General features: G+C 33.7%; 1 protein-coding gene and 1 non-coding gene across 2 annotated transcripts in view; both read left to right on the top strand.

The window, feature by feature from the left end:
• Positions 1–21607, top strand: part of CCSER1 (coiled-coil serine rich protein 1) — a 1472832-nt gene that overhangs the window by 1407667 nt on the left and 43558 nt on the right. The gene's annotated exons all lie outside the window — the stretch shown is intronic.
• LOC136307255 (small nucleolar RNA SNORA29) lies at positions 207–345 on the top strand. Its single transcript, XR_010725913.1, has one exon. It is a non-coding gene; the product is annotated as a small nucleolar RNA SNORA29 (small nucleolar RNA).

Here is a 21607-nt window from a genome sequence, read left to right as displayed (position 1 = left end):
CTGGCACAGTCATTAGGCCAGCACCAAAACCAACCAGTCCCAACCCTAATCTCTTCAAAAGAAGTAATATACGTAATAGTTAAATATAGTAATAGCACAGCAGAAGGAAACAATGGGTTAATTTTAGTAAGGCCGATAGTAATATGTGAGCTGACCTTCATAGGATAAGAAGGATATTGACAGATGTGTAAAGAAAAATGGCGCACTTTCTCATTTGGCTACCAGTTTTTCTTCTAATAATAAATTTTAGTGGCTATGCTTATGAGAAGGATTAAAATTGCCATGATCTGAAGACGGAGGATTTATCTGTGTCTCCCTCCTATATAAAATGCTAAACAAGAAAGAAAGAAAGAAAGAAAGAAAGAAAGAAAGAAAGAAAGAAAGAAAGAGAGAGAGAGAGAGAGAGAGAGAGAGAGAGAGAGAAGAAAGAAAGAAAGAAAGAAAGAAAGAAAGAAAGAAAGAAAGAAAGAAAGAAAGAAAGAAAGAGAGAGAGAGAAAGAAGGAAGGGAGGGAGGAAGGAAGGAAGGAAGGAAGGAAGGAAGGAAGGAAGGAAGGAAGGAAGGAAGGAAGGAAGGAAGGAAGGAAGGAAGAGAGAAAGAAAGAAAGGAAGAAAGAAAGAGGGGAAGGGAAGGGAAGGGAAAAAGAAAAAAGAAAAATGGTACTTTAGGGAGATGGACTTGTTTGAATAACCATCTAGGTCTTGAAGTGCATGGCATTTTAGGAACAGTGAATCAATTATTATAAGGAAAGTAGCAGTAGCATGTACATGTACTGAGGAGACTTACCCTGAGATCAAGTTGAAAATATTTATATATACTGGTGTTAAAATTTGAAGTGTCTTAAACACTAAACTAAAAAAAAATGCAATTAACAATAGAAGCTGCTAAACGTAGTTGAGCATGATTAATACGATGAGATCATTATTTGGGCAAAACAAGGCTTATATATAGTGATTCAGAATATAATACCTGAAGGAAAAGAGATCAACAGAGGCTATGTGACAGCCAAAAAAAGAGATGAAATAAAATATCTTGCACTGTGATATGACAATAAAAAAGAGAAAGAAAAAAATAATGGGGATATTTTGGAAATAGTGTCAATAAGATGTGGTCATAGATTATGGGAAAAAAGAGGGATAACAGTGACATAGGTCTCTAAATTTAATAAATGAATTTTATATCTTTCTAAGATAGGACTTTAAAAAACTGGAATACATTTGTGGGAAGATGATTAAAAATTATTTTTGTATGTTTAGTTAAAGATACATAAAGACAGCATAAAAAAGAGTCTACAGACAAATGGAAATTCATGTCTGAAGCTAATATAAGAATGAGGTTATCCGGACATGCCCAGCGTTACTCATCTGGACATATATAGACAAGGAGACCCTTGTTTCCATTGTAAGGAATCACTTTAATACACATGTGTATTTGTTAGATTTTATCATAATGCATTTACCTACAATGGTTGCCTCAATATCTAATTTATTAACCAATAACAATTAAAAAAGTGATAAAGTGTCAAGTGCAGTTTTGATATTTCTTTTAAAAATTGTGGACTCTGTTAATATTTTTTTCTAGGCTAATGAAGGCAAAAAATCAGCCTCATTTCATAAAGTGTCACTGAAAAGAAATGAGTCATTTTATAACTTGTTGCCAGTTGCAATTACAAATATATCTTTAATAAACTCCATTGAAGAAGAAAAATATACACCCACATTAATATTTTTACCTAATGTACATACTTGTTTTTGGACAAGAGATATCTAATCATTTACCTTTTGAAATAATACACTTTTTATTTGTGGGGTAAAGCTTATTAGCTATATGTTGATAATTTTATATGCTTGTAGATATACTTATGGATATGCTTATAGTAGTCTTCTACTGGAACACTTCCTAAACTCAGCATTTTGTATTCACTCATAGCAGTGAAAATTCATGATGTTGTATATGTGAAATAGAGTTTGAAAGACTGGATATATATTCCCACATTTATTTTAAAGTATAGTCACTGCTTTACACTAAATTTAATTTTTTTTTCTTTTAAGGAAATTCCTTATTTGTTGTATTGAAAAAGAGCTTTCAAGCACAGAATGCACCCCACTGTCAACTCCAATGGGAGTCAACCCTTTGATTTATTAAAACATATTGCCATTGTAGCCCTTCAAAAATTGCAAGAGAGAAAAGATTTTATCTTTAGAAACTTTCTAATCTGACTTTTGGTGTACAATCCTCTTCTAATTCTCAGTGGTGTCCAGTGTCCTTCATAGTGACATCATTGAATAGGTCTTATTCTTAGTTTCACTTCCTTATAAAATATAGTTTTTATGTTATGTCTGTGTCTTCAGGACTATATACTGGGTTAAGTTTGTTCTCTTCATTATAGGAATAGCATATAGATATATATTTTTTTACATTTCTGTATCCATCACAATAATTAGCACATATCAGACACAATGTAATTTTGTTGAATGAAGAAGTGATATAATGGATGTTAGATGTGAAAGGTCAATCCTTTCCTGTACAATATCTTCTACCTCTTGCTTTTTGAACATCCTTTTCTGTGTAAGTTCTGCTTTTTTTCAGTGTTGTCTACTCAGGATTGGTAAAATAACTGTATAAAGTGATACATTGTAAATAAGAACGTTATTCATAGAAAGTTACCAGGAGTGGAAAAAATATCTGGGTATAAAACACTTCATATATTTATTTGCAGGACTTCTGGGATGCACAGAGAACAACAGCAGAACTGCAGCCTTTGATTAATAGATCAATTAAGGAGGGTCAATTCAAAATGAGAAAAATTAATTCTAAAGTGAAGATGTTACTATTTAAAATATGACCAATTTTATCTCTCAAATTTTACTATCTTTGATTTAGATCAGTCAGATTACTCCCTTACTCTGTTGGCAGAGAGGTCTATTTAACTGTATTGCATACATTTGGGTTAAACTGGTTTCAGGTATGAAGGAAAAATAAAAATGGAGAGATTAACTAGTGAAAGTACTGTAGACTAATTTTTATAAGCCAGAAAATTTTTGAAAAAGAATTATTGGTATTTGTCCTTTTACAAACAAACAAAACATTTTGATTTGTTTCTCTCCCTTTTATAGCCTTAGGGTTATGATTGATTCCAACAAGACTCATCATGTAGGCAAAATGAATTCCAAATTAAATGCTAATTCTAAGCAATCAGTTGTAGTTTTCCTAATCATATTTTGATGGTTTGAATTAAATATAAATATTTTAATTGTATTGCTTTCACATTTATATTGTTTCTTTATTACTTATCCATTTTTCTTAAGTTGAGGAGGGGAGATACATAGACAGACTCCCACATGTGCCCTGACTGGGATCCACCCTGCCACCCCCATCTTGGGTGGATGCTCAAATCAACCATCCTATCCTCAGCACCCGGAACCATGCTCAAACCAATGGAGCCACTGGATATGGGAGGGGAAGAGGGAAGGAAAAGGAGAGGGAGGAGGAGAGAAGCAGATGGTCACTTCTCTTGTGTGCCCTGACTGGGGATGAAACCTGGGACATCCATACCCCTGGCCAATGCTCTATATGCTGAGTTAACCAGCCAGGGCCAATTTCTTCTTATACTATCTTGAATTCATCTGTTATAACAGTTTAAGAATCATGTAGAAACAATCAAAAAGAATGATCACTATTTGATGTGGGAAAATCAAACTACTGTGTGTGTGCATACTCGTGTGGGTGGCTGAGTCCATCTTTGGTGGTAAGCTACTAAGTAGTTCCTTGAATAGTTACCAGAGATTTAAGCTATTCTCTTCATCTAGTCTGTAAGACTTTCTTTGATTTCTTTTGACCAGCTAAGAAAAGTTTATATATTTTTGTTTGCATTTGTTCTCTCCTTTATTGTATCACTGATAAATGCTCTGATCATTAGTATTGATAGAACAGGTTGTAACAATTTACTAAAAGTCACATGAAAGGGTGGACCCTGGGGATTTATTTACTTTCTGAATGCACATTGAAAGTCTTCCCTAAAGCAGTTTCATATCCCAGTGTTTCTTCTCATTATAAACTATTTTCATATCTGCTGAATGGATTAGTCAGAAATGAAAAGAGTCTGAAGAAGCAAATGCCACTAAAAACCACTGTGCAGATATAATATTTGAATATTATTTTTAATCTAAATGAAACACTGTATCAATTTATCTCACAGTGGTAATAAAGAAGGAAAAAGATCAATAAAAGTGTCTTGAGCCTCAAGAAAAGAACATGTTCCTTTATTAAAGCGTGTATTCAATTATATACAAACACTAATGAATATGTCAGCCCATGGCTATCAGAAAGTTAATATGTTTTAATTTATAATATTAAATTACATTTATTAAAGAATGAATATTATGATTTTTTAAAATAATTTTAGACAATAAAGTGAATTTCAGTTCCAGCCTAATAATTTAGGCATAATTTGAGATTTAACAGATAATTTATTAAAAGTTAATCTCAATCTATTTATTTTATTACAAGCAACAAGCAGCAATAATTAATAAGTAAATCATTTGTCAATCTCATAATAGCGCCTTTGATGGTGCCTATGTTCTTGGATTTTGTCATGTATGCTCAGCTTTTCTATATTTTGTATATTTCTGCTATAATTGATGCTTATTTGACTATTTTGATTGTCCATTTACTTTTACTTGAAATAATAGTTTCTGAATTTATACTTTTGACATGAAAACTTGTCGTTTTCCTAAAAGATAGTGCTATATAAAAATCACTTTAATCAATTTATTTAAAATAATGCATAACTCAAAACAATAGCTATTTCCATGATGGCCAAATCTCTACTTGGTTCTTTAATAAAAATGAAATAAAATCAGCTTAGAGGTTATTCAATTTATTTTACCAATCTCTTGTATTTAATTTGTGTTTAGTATTTTTCATATCACAAAGTTTTAACATTATAGAGTTACTTAAAAATTGTGGGGAAAGTGCATTATCACTTCCTAGACAAGCTATTTTTTCCCCATTAAGTCATTTATTTTTAATTAAATTTATTGGGATGGCAATGGTTGATAAGATTATATAAGTTTCAAGAGTACATTTCTGTGATACATCGTCTGTACATTTCATTATGTGTCTTCCACCCAGTCAAATCATTTTCCCTTTACTATTTCCCTTCCCTCTTCTCTCTGGTAGCCACCATACTGTTGTCTGTGTCTATGAGTTTTTGCTTATTTTTCTTGTTTGTTCATTTGCTACTTTCAGTTTTATATCCCATGTATCAGTGACATCACATAGTTTCTAACTTTTCCTAAACAAGCTAATTTTAAATGTTCAGCCATTATAATGTTTTCCTCATTCTAGATTATTTGTTTGTATAATGTTTATATGCAGAAAAATAAAAAAAGAAATGCCATCTGCTATAAAGAATTTATATTTTTCTTCAAAATCTGGACTCATTTAATAAAAAATGTACAACTATTTATTTAAAATAGATCAGTTACCGTGTGAAGCCATGCAAATGTTAATAAAAAGCAAATACACTGTACAGAGTTTCTACTTAATGTATACAAGTAATATTTAGGCTAAGATATTAACAAAATTAATTCCAATATGATGAGGTATTGAAAATTCAAAGAAATTTTTCTGGAATTCAAAGTATTGAGAATATATTTAATTATTCACTATTTAAATGTTAATAAATTAAATTTTCTGTTATCTAAAGCATGTTATGGAAAATAGTAGCTGGACTTGGAGTTTTTATTAGAAATATGGAAGAAGCCTGTCTGTAATTTCCAATGTGATGAGCTCTTCATGTATTTATTTATATTTTTAGAGTTCAAAGGGTTAAAAAAAAGAGAATACTGTAAGATTATGCAAGAATAAAATAGCAAAGCTTACTAAAGCTTTGAACAATAAGCAATCAGTGAAAGGAAAAGGATTTAAACTAATTTATGGGTCTTACCTGTGGTGGCGCAGTGGGTAGGGCATTGACCTGGAATGCTGAGGTTGCTGGTTCAAAACTCTGGGCTTGCCTGGTCAGGGCACATATGGGAGTTGGTGCTTTCTGCTCCTCTCTCTCTCTCTCTCTCTCCTTTCTCTTAAATGAATAAATAAAATCTAAAAAAAAAAACTTGATAAAATCTTAAAAAGATAAACTAATTTATGGATGTCAGAATTGTGAATAGTAAGAAGTTATTCTGAATCAAAAACATCTAATAAGATAGGTAAGCATTCTCATAGTGATTATTAGATGACTTTGAGAAAACTTTATGAGAACACTTGTTTATGAGATGATAATTTTGTAAGTTAAAAAATTGTGTCAGGTAAGATCATAACAGCATGAAAAGTGTTACAAGTAAGTAAAGTTTTAAAAAGACAAACTATTTTGCAAAGCAAAATTCTGTAAAATCAGTGGACATATAACATACCATTAAAACTTACTATTTGCCATTTGACTCTATTTATATCTTTATTATGGAAATATCTCACAGAGATATTACTGATAAAATATCAAAGCTTTGAAAATTATTAGAAAGAGAAATGCATTAAAATTCAGTTTTTTTTTTACCACTATGTTGAAATTCAGATTAGATTATTTTCTTACAATCTCTATTTTCAAGCTAATCTTTGCACTGCTGATTTTCATCATTCATTCATTCTGGAGACATTATCATCTACCATCTACCATTATTTTGTTACTGAGAACTCAAAGACTCATGCATTTAATTTTTTTTTTTTAATTTATCCATCTGGAGAGAAGACAGAGAGAGAAAGGAAGAGTGAATGAGAGAGAGAGAGAAGTAGAGGAAGAGCAGGAAGCATCAACTTCCATAAGTACCTTGACTCGACAAGCCTGGGTTTTTGAACCAGTAACCTCAGCATTCCAGGTTGATATTTTATCCACTGTGCCACCACAGATTAGGCACAGAATAATGCATTTATATACATTTAGGTAAATGTGTAGACAATGAGTTATTATTCATATAATGTAATCAATGTGTAACAGAAAACTGAACAATTAATTCCATCTCAGTTCTCTTTTTATAGGAATTATTTTAAATCATTTATTAAAGAATTATTTCAAAGTTTTACCTAATTTTACTGAGAGAATATTCAAAATATGCATACTTTAATATGGATGAGTTAGAAAAATTTCTTCCCATTTGACATTTACTGTAGACTTTCAGTGTCCAAATTGTAAAATAAGCCATAAGTTTTCATATGATTATAGAAATTCAGATACTCGTCTAGGCAAAACTTTGGAGTGTATTTTATTTAACCTTGTAAGATATGTTGGTGTTTCTTCTATAACCTCCCCTTTGGGGATGGACTAGGAAGGTTGATTTATATATTTGAAATATGAATGACAGTAGGGCAAGATAAGTGAATGATGACCCTGGCAGGTGGCTCAGTGAATAGAGCATTAGCCCAGCATATGGATGTCCCAGTTTGGATTCCAAATCAGGGCACACACAAGAAGCAACCATCTGCTTTTCCCTCACTCCCTCTCCCCCTTTTCTCTCTCTTCCCTTCCTGCAGCCAGTGGTTCAATTGGTTCGAGCATGCCCCCCCCCCCGGTGCTGAGGAGAGCTCCATTGGAGAGTATCAATGTCAGGTGCTAAAAATAGTTTGGTACCTGAGCATTTACCCCAGATGGGGTTGCAGGGGGTATCTCAGTCCAGGCATATGCAAAAGTCTGCCTCACTATCTCCCTTCCTCTCACCTAAAAAATATAAAAATTAAAAACAAACAAAAAAATTTTTTAAAGAAAAGTGAATGAGAATAGGTATAGAAGAAAAATAGCTTTTCCTCTCAGTTTTGCTGAAGGCTGGCTATGATTATTGGTATAAGACCAGATAAGTCAAATAATCAAAAATAAAAATTGCAGTGACTTTAGAACAAATTACTGTGCACTTGAATTTGAAAGCCCTTTTGTTTGATTTAATGCAGTTGAGTCCTGCATGTATATTAAAGAAGATGAATAAACCACTGCAAGCTTTTTTGTAAGCTTATTATCCCTACATTTCCCCATTAATAGTTTTAGGTGACTAAAAAGAGATGAGTTAATAAAAAGTGTTCATATGGTTTTCAATTATATCATGATTGCTTTTATTGTCATGCTAAAATATTAGAAGGGTTCTCAATAAGTTATGTAGTTTATTCCTCTGCTTGTTGCAAGAAGTATTCTTAACCAAGCTGAAAAAATAATTACAAAAAGATATCATCTGAATCATTTTCTCCTGGAGACACTGCTCCATATAAAGAATGACTTCCTCAAAGATCTCCAGTGACTGTATGTTAACTTCAGGATTAAGACCAAATGTAGTGAGCTGATATTCCATTCAGTATAACCACAGTCTATATCCAGTCACTTTTTCAAAAACCTATTTAAATTTAAAATACATTCTCATTAAAATTAATAAAAATTTATAAAAAAATAAATAAAAATAAAATACATTCTCATTAGCCACTGCTGTTGGCCTATTCATAGTTTTCTTGAAGAGTCAGGTGTATTCATTAAATTTGCTACATGACTTTCTGATTCCATTATTTTGCTCACACTGATTCCTCTTATTGAATTCTATCTTTTCTCTTCCTTCCCAAAATTATAACAGTTTTCAAGATACATTTAAATTTTACCTTCTTTGACTCTTCCTGCCATTCTGTTGCACAGTTTACTTTAGAGAGAGTTTATCTGAATCTGATGCACCAGTGTGACTTTTACTAGCATTATGTCAATAGGTCATTAACAGAAAATCTCTATATTCTATATTTATTCACTATACTTGGAGATAGTAGCAGTAATATCAGAGGAGGTGGTTGTGAAGATTAAATAAATAATACATGGAAAATGTAAACATGTTACAAGTGCTGCTGCTGTTATAAATGTTATTTTTAGGCTATGTACTAATATATTATGCCTTATATTATTTTTAAGCTATAATAGTTTAATCTTATATATAATATATGTGAGTGGCATATTTATCCAAAGATTCTTTAAGGCTAAATAGAATATATCAAATAACTCTTTGCTATTCTAAATTGCTTTGCACATCACATAATAGAAGTTCAATAAAAATTAGCTCACTCAACATGTGTTAATTATGAATAAAAGACCAAAAAAGAAATAAACATTTTTATATTCCAATTTGTTCATATGAAATAATCTTATTTTTAAAGACTTTTCTTCAGATGTTTTTTATAATGACTTTATCCTTTTAATTTTGTTTACTGTTATAAAATGTACTATAGATGGTTTTCCTTCATGACACACATATAAATATAAATGGAGGATACTTATCTCTTATATATTATCAACTAGAGGATTTTAACAGCATTATTAGATAAATTGAAAACCACCAATTTTAAAATTACTTATAATTAAAGTAATTTATACCTAGAGAAAGAAAAATATAGTTATTTCATATTATGTGTCTTTAGTAGGACCTTCACTTATTAAGAATAATGCAAGCTCTGGATATAAATTTAATCAAATTATGAAATTAATAAAACATTATATTTTGCTAAATTTATACAAAGGTAACAAAAAGATTAACCTGCTGGACTATGCTGAAGATTTTCTGCAGGTTATTCATCCTGGTGAACAGGCAGGCACAGAGCTAGATGTGCTGTGGGAATGCAGACTGGTGCATCCACTGTAGAAAGCAGTATGGAGTTACCTCAAAAAATTAAAAATGAAATTGCTTTATGCCCCAGTGATTCCACTTCTGAGAATTTATCTGAGAAAATCCAAAACACTAATTCAAAAAATATGCTTCCCTAAATTCAGCATTATTTACAATAGCCAAGATTTGAAAGTAGCCCAAGTGTCCACGGTAAATGAGGGGCTAAAACAGCTGTGGTACATTTATGCTATGGAATACTACAAGGTCATAAAGAAGAAGGAAATCTTACCCTTGTGACAGCATGAATGGACCTAGAAAGCAATATGCTAAGTGAAAAAAGCCAGCCAGATAAAGGCAAATACCATATAATTTTACTCATATGTGAAATCTAATGAAGAAAATGAATTAATAAGCACAATAGAGACAGACTCATAGAAAGAGACCAGGATGACAGCTGCTAGAGGTGGGGCTGGGTAAGGGGGTAAAGGGATAGAGCAAAAAAGGAAAAATTGAAAAAACTTATGGACATGGATAACAGTGTGGTGAATGCTGAGGGTACTGGGGGGAGTAGGAGGGGATGGGAGGATAAATGATGATGATGGATGGAAATTTGACATGAGGGGTGAACACACAATACAGCGTGCAGAGATATGTTATAGAATTGGGCATCTGAAAGGTATAATTCTTTCACCAGTGTCACCACAATAAATTCAATTTAAAAAAAAGAACTTAGTGGTATGGTGGAGGTTGGGAGAGAGGAGGTGAGGAGAATAGGCATTCTCACAAAATGAAAAATAAAAAATAGCAGCCTAAATAACAAAGTCTTCTTTCCACTGGCAGGATTTCTACTTGGCTCAATGATATAATCAGCAGTGGCCATCTTTTAGGAATGCCTGGTTATAAGCATTGTCTCCTGTTTTATTCAATAATTTCTGATCATGCCTATATATTATTTAATTTTTAAATAAAAAATTAGAAATTAAAAATATATATAAATAAAAACAAACAAATAAAAACAGTGAAAAGATTTAATATAGTGGTTCAAGGGGAAAATTGAGTTAGGAGACAAGTATTTCTCACCCTAATCCTTGAACCAGGTAAGCAACATCATCCTAGGCTAAAGCATGAGGTAAGCCATCTTCGGTACCTCCTCAACCTTGGCGTAGCCCTTAATCCCCTCATTTCCTTGTCCCTTCACAAACCAGCTAGCAATCTTGCTCTTCCTTCTTTTATTCACAATATGACATATTACATACAAATCAATGTCAAATGTATATTCCAGAAATAGTTGAAATTTTAGGAAATTCACATTTTTCAGCATAAAAGTTTTGGGAAAATAAAGGCATCAAATAGCGAAGGGTGGTAAATGTTTCAGATTGAAAGTCTCAACAACTGTAAGAACAAAAATCTTTTATGGGAAATTTATGACTACCTATGCAAAAAACAGACTTAAATATTGGCTTAGCAAACATCCTGGCAACTTTTGTGTCTATGAAGTATTTATTGATTTTAAATAGTTCTGAAAATGTGAGAGTACATGCATTCAAAGCCTCCCTCAGTTAAATAGTTTTATATTGTGTTTACCTGCCAAACATGCAACATTAGAGAGATGATAGATAGGTAGGTAGGTAGGTAAGAAGATAGATAGATGATAGATAGATAAATAGATAGAAAGATAAATAAATAGATAGATGATAGATAGATAGATAGATAGATAGATAGATAGATAGATAGATAGATACACAGACACAAAGATAAACCCCAGACCCAATCTCTATACTTGTTCTCTCTGCTTTGTGCTCTAGGAGTTAGACCTGTATCAACCCCTTAGTGGGCTTTCTTGCCCTCTGGCTTCCAGTTCATTATATCAAAGAGGATAAAGGACAAGAGATTGGAGGGGGGAAAAAGTGATTTTGGATTATTGATTTCCCTGGCACTCAATCTGCAGAGACTCAGCAGACTGACTATTTCCCTTGACCAGAAGTTGCAGCTCCTGTCATGTAGCTCTATCAACAAAATCCTGTTTGTCCTCAGGCTAGAGGACTGCTCAATCACTTCTTAGTAAAAAGTGTTAAAGGTGTTCCTTTGTAAAGAAACCTGAAGTTCTATGCCTTCCCTTATGTTCCATGTTTTGCACATATATTATAAATATTCGTTTTGATGATTTTTCTTAAAGTATACTAATTTGAGTGTCCATCTTTTCTGCTGGAATCTAAGTACAATAGATGGATAGACAGAGAGTTCTTGATCATTGGATTCTATCATGATAGTGGGTTTATATTCTTATATACACATTATGTCTATACCTGGTGATATTTCTAGATTTTTAAATGCATTTATCATCTATTTAATTACTACATTTGTTAATAAACATAGCACTAAGAATAGTTAATAGTCACTGTATATTTATTAGCTGTCAGGTATTGCATTAGAAGAAGATTTGAACATATTAGTTTACAGCAGCCCTGTGAAGTAGATACTATAATTATTCCCCTTTAAAGATGATGAAAGTGAGACTTGCAGAGGTCAAGTGACTTTATCAAGGTCACACAGCTGATAAATAGTAATGTAAGTGAGATTTAAACCAAGGCAGCTTGACTCCATGCTTTAACCACTATACAGTGTTTGTAGTATTAATGTACTTTACTGGATAAGTATGACAACAGGCAAAATAAAATTAATTAGAAAAGAAAGAAGTACTTAACACAATATAGTTGCCTTCTGTAGATGTCAGATGAATGTTAAAATTTTCATGTAAGTTGAATTATACTGGTAGTTAAAAGAATAGCACTCTGAACACTTTCTTATTTATTTTTATTTATTGATTTTAGACAGAAAAAAGGAAAAGCTAGAAATAGGTAGGTAGATAGATCAACAGAGAAACATTGATTTGTTGTTCTACTTATTTATGCATTCAGTGGTTGATTTTTATAAGTATCCCAATGGGGGATCAAACTCACAACCTTTGCATATCTAGACAAAGCTCTAACCAACTGAACTATCTGGCCAGGGCCTATGAAGAGTTTTTAAAAGATATGTGAAGCAGTGTGTCATGCAGTAAAGTAACACATATAAATGGTATGAAACTTTTACAATTTAAAGAATGTAGCCAACATTTAAAAATATCTTTGATCTACATATTGAGGTGCCATTAAAATCCTGTATTTAGAGCCCACAGCAAGACCCTGGCTGGGTGGCTCAGTGGTAGAGTGTAGACCGGGCATATGGAAATCCCAGATTCGATTCTTGGTCAGGGAACACGGAAAAAGCGACCATCTGCTTCTCCTTCCCTTTCCCCGCTCACTCCTCTTCCCACAGCCATAGCTCGAATGGTTTGAGCAATTTGGTCTCCATTGCTGAGAATGGCTTCATGGCCTCACCTCAGGGGTGAAATGGCTCCATTCCGAGCAATGGAGCAAAAGCGCAGTGGTCCCAGATAGGCAGAGCATTGCCCAGTAGTGGGCTTGTCGTGGATCCCAGTTCGGCACGTGTGGGAGTCTTTCTCTCTGCCTCGCTGCAACCCTGCCTCTCAATAAAATAAATAAAAAATTAAAAAAATAGAGCCCATAGCAAAACTAAATAACACATCAGAATTTTGTACAGAGTTTCCTCTAACTACTTGGTGACCTGCTGTCATATAATGTGTGGAAAGTAAATTTATTTTGCTAAAAAAATCATTTAAATGAAAAAAATCATGAAACTGCAAGTCTTAGAGCAATAAGTAGGAACCTATATGGGAGTACAGAGTATATATTTTCTTCATAAATTTTCAGGATTTTTTTTCTTTGTGCTCATCCTATCAAATTAAGAAATTCGTAGGTAAACTTTGGTGTGTTGATATCCATCCCACATAATAAAAATAGGATGTTCTCTGGTTCTACTCTTGAATTTTCTTGCTGAATTTAGGCCTGAGAGGAAGGATTAATTCACAATAATATATTATGTTCAGCTGAATTGAATATATTCAGATAAACAATGAATAGGTATAAAAATAGCTTTTCTTAAAGGGGTAGAATAGAATTTACATTGGTCGTATTAACTGCTGCAGCCACTATCTGATCAAGTAGAAAGCTACCAAGTGTTTACATTGTTTTGCTTACTCTCACAAGGGGGCATTCTACCTTTGCAAACGGCATTTACATGTATGAGGGATGAGCAAGAAGTATAGTAAATGAACATCAGAGGACCAAACTAAGTAATTTTGAATCTTAATTTTAGACTTAGAATCACTGAAAGAGAAAAAGTACATGTTCTTCTCAACTTTCTATGTAATTGAAAGTTCCTAGGTTTACTAGGCTGCCTGCATAAGCTTTTCACAGTTTCAAAAATTAGTTATGAATGTTTACCTCTGAAATAGTTAAAAATAGAGTATTTTGTTTAAGAAAAAAATCAAAATCAAACCAACAGCCACAACAAAAATAATAATGAAAGCACTTACCCCTGGGAGTGCTTGGGAAGCCTTTCCTGTTTTCCAGGGTTAAGAAAAACAATGGGTGCCATCAGAAGTGCAAGACCACACATAGAGGTGTACATTTCTGCAAAAAGCAGGACAGCCTTACTTCCCTTCCTTGCTCCACCTGCTACTGCATACACCTCCCTACACAACCACATTTAGCTGAATGTGTGTCAGTGCCATCTGATTTTGGATTTCATCTTGGTTCTCCCTACTGTGGAGATAAAGAAGGTAAAAGGTGTCCATATTCTTCCATTATAAACCACAGCAGCTTGAACCTGGAGGACGGATAAGCACTTACCCTATTTCAAACTCTCTAGAAATAGCCTCTGAATTCTTAGGTTAGTCTATTCTAATGCTTAAATAACCTTTACTGTCCTGACAGTCTCTTATTTCTAAACTCTTCATAGTGGAACTTAAGCTTATTTTCTCTTGTTTTTGTCAGCACAGCTGAAAGATGGCTGATCATTTTCTGTGTAATGGTCCTTTCAGTTTAATTTACAATGGATTTTTCCCCCCACTTTTGCCTTCTCAAGAATGAGCAATCCAATTGTTCCAGCTATTTTTTTTCTGTTGTCACCTCTTTATCTCTAGTTGTAATTCTTTATCTTGTTTATGTTTTTATTTGTTTGGATGGCATCCAGAATTCTGAGTTTGAGTGCTGTGCTTGTATTTCCTTTTATTAAATGAGTTTTTTTAACTTGTGCTCGGTAATACATTGTGTTTCCAGATTAGCTTGCTTTCCAAACCAAGGTTTTTCTGAAATATCATACTAATCTTTCTCCATAGTGTAGAAGAAAATATTTTTTCCTTATGTACCTTATATTGCTATTTTCTACCTGTTGATGTCAATTACCAGATATTTAAAAAGTGATGCCTTTTTAATATTCTAGTTATTGTTTTCTAATATATGCTCTCTTATTTTAAAAAAATATATTTTTAAAGTGCTGGTCTGTAACTAGATTGGCAGCTCAACTTATCTCAAGCATCATACACACACACACACACACACACACACACACAGTAGGACTCAATAAAGCTTTGCTGACTTTTATTCATGGTATTGTTAATGATTTCCACCTGACCTGTGTGTGGTGGTAGTGGATAAAATACTGGCCTAGAATGCTGAGGTTCCCAGTTGGAAACACTAGGCTTGCCTGGTGGTCGAGGCACATATGGGAGTTGATGCTTCCTGCTCCTACTCCCTTCTCTCTCACCCTCCTCTATAAAATGAATTTAAAAAATTATTTCTTAGATTACTATATAGAAAACATTATAGAAATGATTCAGACTCACCAGGAAATTGTGACAGAATTGATTAAAAGTATCTGTGAACTGGTTTCTGTCTTCTCAGATAATATTTAAATCACTGAATTATGTAAATCAGTCTTAAGCATCTATCTTTCTTTCTATTGTTTTTTTCCTATTTTTAAAAATTTCTTTATTTCTATTACCTATCTTTTTATAACCTTCTTTCTACTTACTACAACTTGTCCCTCACTTCAACAATTATTTACTCTATCTATTGGGATTAGCTTAGTGCACAGTTTATTAAGTCATTTTGGCTGTGATTAGAAATTTTAAAATTACTGATAGCTCATATTTTCTTTTATCCACATATTCTGGAACATATGGGTAAAAGAGTTGTCTTTTAATAACTCACAAAGTTCTAGGTGCTTTTCTACTTTACAAATTTTAAATTAATAAATTTTATTTTTAGAGCAACTTTATACTCACAGCAAAATTGCTAAGAAAAATAATGACAATCCCATATATTCTTGTCCCCAAACATGTACAACCTCCCCTACTATGAATATCTGTATCACAGTGGTTAGTACATTTTTTTAGAATCAATGAACATATATTGACACATCATTTTCACCCTAAATTGTTAGTTTATATTAGCGTTCACTCTTGGTGATATACATTCCATGGATTTTATAAATATATAATAATATGTTTCTATCGTAGCATCATACAGAATAGCTTCACTGGCTTAAAAAAAATTGCCTATTTACCTCTCCTTCCTATTAACCTCTGGCACCAATGAACCCTTTTGTTATATTCCCAGATTTGCCATTTCCAGATGTAATATAGTTGGATACATATGGTATAGTAGCTTTTTCAGATGGCTTCTTCTACATAATAATATACCTTTAGGTTTCCTCCATTCTTTTTATGGCTAATAGTTCATTTCTTTTCACCAATGAATAATATTCCATTGTTTGAATGTAACACAGTTTATTTATACATTCACATACTGAAGGAAATCTTGGTTGCTTCCAAGTTTTTGCAATTATGATAAAAAGCTGTGTGCAGGTTTTTGTATGAACATAAGTTTTTATTTCTTTTGGGTAATAACCAAGGAGTGTGGTAGCTAGATTATATATAAGCGTGTGTTTAGTTTTGTAAAATAAACTGTCAAACTGTCTTTCAGAGTGACTGTTCCATTTCACATTATCACCAGCAATAAATGAGAGTTCCTATTGCTTCACCTCTTCACCAGCATTTTGTGTGTCAGTGTTTTCGAATTTTGCCATTCTAATAGATGTTCAGTGTTTTTTCATTACTGTCTTAAATTCCAGTTCTGATGACATGTTAGTTGAACATTGTCTCACATTTATTTGACTCCTTTATATCTTTCTTTTAAATTTTAAGTGAATTTATTGGGGTGATGTTTGTTAAAAATTATACAGTTTCAAGTGCATAATTGTGCACTAAATCATCTGAATACTGCATTGTGTATTCACCACCCCAAATCAGGTATCCTTCCTTCTACCCTCTTCCACTTCCCCCAACCAACTTCTCCTTCCTGCAATCTCCACAGTGTTGTCTGTGTTTATAGCTTGTTTTATTTTTTATTTTTTATTTTTGCTTAATCCCTTCACCTGATTTCTGCATCTTATTTGGTGATATGTTCGTTAAGGTCTTTGAGACTTTTAAAAACATTATTCTTCTCCCATTATTGAATTTTTAAATTAAATTTATTAGGGTGACATCGGCTAAAAAAATCATATAGGTTTCAAGTGTATTTCTGTTACATGATCTGCATATTGCATTGTGTGTTCACAACCCCAAATCAAATCATGGTCATCACCATATATTTGATCCTTTTTTCTCTTTACAACCTTCCCACCTTCTTCCCTCCAGTATCCGCCATGCTGTTGTCTGTTGAGTTTCAGTTGTATATCCCACATTAAGCGAAATCATATGGTTCTTAGATTTTTCTGATTTACTTAATTTGCTTAGCATAATATTCTCAAGATCTATCCATGTTGTCACAAGTGGAAGTATTTCAGCTCGTATTATGTACCACATCTTCTTTATCAAATTCTCTATCAAAGAACACGTCAGTTGTCTCTATGTCTTGGCCACTGAATTGTCCTGCAGTGAACATAGGGATGCATATATTTCTGCAAATAAATGTTTTTTAGTTTTTCAGGTAGATATCAAAAAGAGGGATTGCTTGGGTCATATGGTAACTCCATTCTTAACTTTTTGAGGAACCACCCGTACTGCTTCCATAGTAACTGTACCAGTACACTCCTACCTACAGTGAATGAGGTTTCCTTTTTCTCTACGACCTTTTTAACATTTGATATTTTCTGTTTTTAAATAATAGCCATTCTAATAGTTGTGAGGTGGTAACTGTAGTTTTGATTTACATTTCCTTAATCATTAATGAAGTAGAATTTTTTTTATATATCTGTTGGTATTTGTATGTTCTCTTGGGATAAGTGTCTGTTCAGGTCCTCTGCCCATTTTTTAATTGGATTGCTTATTTGGTATCAAACTGTATAACTTCTTTATATAATTTGGTGATTAACCCTTTGTCAAAGCTATTGTTTGCAAATATTATCTCCCATTCTGTTGGCTGCCTTTTTGATCTGTCTGTGGCTTCTTTTGCTGTGCTGAAGCTTTTTAGTTTAATATAGTCCCATTCATTTATTTTTGCTTTTATTTTCCTTGCATCTGAGACTAAATTTATAAAATATTCTTTAAGACCAAGTTTTATAAGTTTAGTACGTATATTTTCTTTTATGTAATTTATTTTTTCTGATCTTATATTTAGGTCTTTGATCCATTTTGAATTAATTTTTGTACATGGAGACAAACTGAAGTCTAATGTCATTCTTTTGAATGTGGTTTTCCAATTTTCCCATCCTAACTTATTGATGAGGCTTTCTTTTCTCTATTGTGTGCTTTTGGCTTCTTTGTCCTTATACTTATGGTTTATTTTTCTGTGCTCTCAAGTCTGATACATTGACTAGAGAAGAACACAGTGAGAATATGCAATTCAACTCTGAAAAGCTGCCATTAATAGTATATATTTTTTGAAAAACTACTTAAATTCTTATATCAGACTTAGAAACAATGTTAACCAAAAGAAGAGATAATTGGCACAAGAACACATTTTATAAACTAGAACAAAACTTTGAGACAATGTATTTTTAATTTTTAATGTGTCTATATGCCTCAGTTTGATCACTTTTTATATCTATAGTTTTATTTCTTTACATTGTATATTATTTGGAGCACAGCACAATAGTACATTGTACTCATAGATCATGCTTCAGCAGAAAGGTTAATGTACTTTTCAAACTCATTAATCATTACAGTCTTCCTAAGGGTGTACTGTATATTATACAGGTGAAAAAATTTAAAACTGATACGTGTAAACAATTTTACCCTGTCACACTGAAGTGAAATAACCAAACCTTCAATTAACCCATTGTGGGTGCAAAAATGCAAGTCATATGCATAGGATTTTGGACAAAGTGAAATTTAAATTAAGTATCTTCAACTAAAACAATGTTGGTGAAATAAAAAATAATAATTTAAATAATTAAATATACTTCTGCATATACCGTATTTCCCCATGTATAAGACATTCCCCTGCATAAGACACACCTTAATTTTTGGGGCCTGAATTTTGAAAAAAAAAAGTGTTACACAAAGTTATTGAACTCAAGTTTTATTCATCATAAAATTTATACAACTCCTCATCACTGTCAAAACTCCCATCCAGTAGCTTGTCCTCATCTGTGTCTGATGACAAATCACTGTCTTCAACAATGAGCACAAAAGTAAGTGTGAAAAAACAAGAATTGCAAGTAAAATATCTACAACCACTGTATAAGATGTACCCAATTTTTAGACCCCAAATTTTTCAAAAAAATATGCATCTTATACATGGAGAAATACGGTAATAAACTTGTAATTCATCAAGGAAAACATGGAATTTATAGTCATTTTAATTGAATATATTGAAGAAAAATGAGAAACAGTAATTACTAGTCCTAATTTTGATCTAATTTGTGGCAGTTCATTGACAGTAAAATATTTAGCTTTTAATTACCTTTACTTAAAATACAACATTTTTCAAATTGTCTGCAAACTTTCTATTAAACAATCTAGTCTATTCAAAACCTTTTTTTTTAGAAGGCAAGGTTTGTTAGTAATATGCAGAGCATAGTGAAAATTCTTCCAAGCACTCACAGACAATTAGAATTATACTAGTATAATTTTTTTTTCTGTATTTTTCTGAAGCCGGAAACGGGGAGAGACAGACTCCCTCATGCGCCCCACCAGGATCTACCCGGCACGCCCACCAGGGGCGACGCTCTGCCCACAAGGGGGCGATGCTTTGCCCCTCCGGGGCGTCGCTTTGTTGCGACGACCAGAGCCACTCTAGCGCCTGGGGCAAAGGCCGAGGAGCCATCCTCAGCACCGGGGCCATCTTTGCTCCAGTGGAGCCTCAGCTGCGGGAGGGGAAGAGAGAGACAGAGAGGAAGGAGAGGGGGAGGGGTGGAGAACCAGATGGGCACTTCTCCTGTGTACTCTGGCCGGGAATCGAAACCAGGACTTCTGCACGCCAGGCCGACGCTCTACCACTGAACCAACTGGCCAAGGCCAAATTTTTGTTATAAACAAAATAACTGGGTGTTCAAAAATAACTAGAGAAATGATACATTAATAATTATTTGATGAATTATGCTATATCAAAAGAAACTCTGCTGACTTCATAACCCTAGGGGAGTTATGGAATGCACCAATTTTCTTACTTTTAATTTGAAAATACTTTCAAAATATTGCACCAAATTTCATTTATTTTTTATTTTTATTATTATTATTATTATTATTTAGATTTAAAAAACTTATGCTAAGATATACAGAACATAAAATTTTACCATTTTAAATGTATAATTCAGTGGCATTAAGTACATTTACAATGTTATACAACCATCATTACTCTAAATGGAAATCCAGATTTTTATGCCAAATGTCTGATTTTTAAAATTTTGGTATCTAATTCATGTAAAAATACATACTTGATTTTGGCTGGTGACCAATTTGGAACTTCTAGAACAATTTAGTGAGTATTTCATGGTATTTTTTCCTGAGATGGTAAAAACTGTGGGAATGCTGAGCAAGGCAGGCCCCTGGGAGCTGGAGCTCTGAGGCTTACGGCAGGTCAGCCAAGGTTCCCGGCGGGGCCTGGGAGGAGGGCTAGTTCTCTAGGAGCAGCTGCCCTTTCCGAGTCCAGCCCTCAGCACGGGCATGCCATAGAGGGGTCGTTTTTTTCTGAACTGAGTAAGCTCTGAGGTTTCTTCTACAGAGTGAAGGAAGAAAGACTCTGGAAAGATCGGCTACCCCCCAATTTGGCAAGTAGAAGCTGGTGTGGACTTAATACGACTCATAAAATGTGACCTTTCCTGCACCCCTAGAGTCCTAGAGCGGTATATAGCAGTTATAGGTGAGATCTGTTTAGAGCTTTTTCCCCCTCTTAGTTCCTGACCCGGAGCTCCTGACTACCCAGCCCTTTCTGCTCCCAACGTGGTCCCTGAGGGCTTGTCTTCTGTGTTTATTTATAGGAATGGGGTGCATCAAAGTCCCCTCTCCTTTACCTCTGCCTGGAAAAAAAAAAGCCCCAAGACTCATCCCCACTGAAGCCCAGGCTGCATCCAGAGCAGGAAGTCGAGTTTAGAAAGATGCTAGCGGACGCCCAGTCCGGAGGTCCAGCCTAGGTAGTGGCAGGCCAGCCTCCCAGAGGGCCTCAGAAGACAGAGGGGAAATCCAGATATAGGAACTAGAACTGCACAGAAGGCAGCAGCAGGTCAAAATAAGGGTGAGAGGAGGCTCAGGGAGGAGGGGTGGGGGCCAGAGCCTGAGTTGCAGGCCAGAGGAAGGAGTTGGAGTTGAAATATAAGCAGCTCTGGGGTTCTGTTCAGTGGATCTTTGTCCCCATTTGGCCGATCCTGAGCCCTCTCTAGTAGGACCACAGGCATATTAGATGCCACTCTTATTGAGATGTTTACTCTAAACCACACCCTTTCCACAAAGCTTTCTCAGAAGCTCTGCCTTCACACCAGTTTCTCTCTTTCCTGAATGTACATTGTCTTAAGCTAAATCCAGATGACCTATTATCACCTTTTTAAAAATTTTTCCATTGATTTGAGATAGAGAGAGAGGCAGCAACTGGTTGTTCCACATAGTTTTTCTCTTTTATTATTATTATTATTATTATTATTATTAATTTT

This window comes from Saccopteryx bilineata, chromosome 5, assembly GCF_036850765.1.
Source record: "Saccopteryx bilineata isolate mSacBil1 chromosome 5, mSacBil1_pri_phased_curated, whole genome shotgun sequence".
NCBI classification, from domain to species: domain Eukaryota; kingdom Metazoa; phylum Chordata; class Mammalia; order Chiroptera; family Emballonuridae; genus Saccopteryx; species Saccopteryx bilineata.
This window is presented reverse-complemented; position numbering and strand designations above follow the sequence as displayed.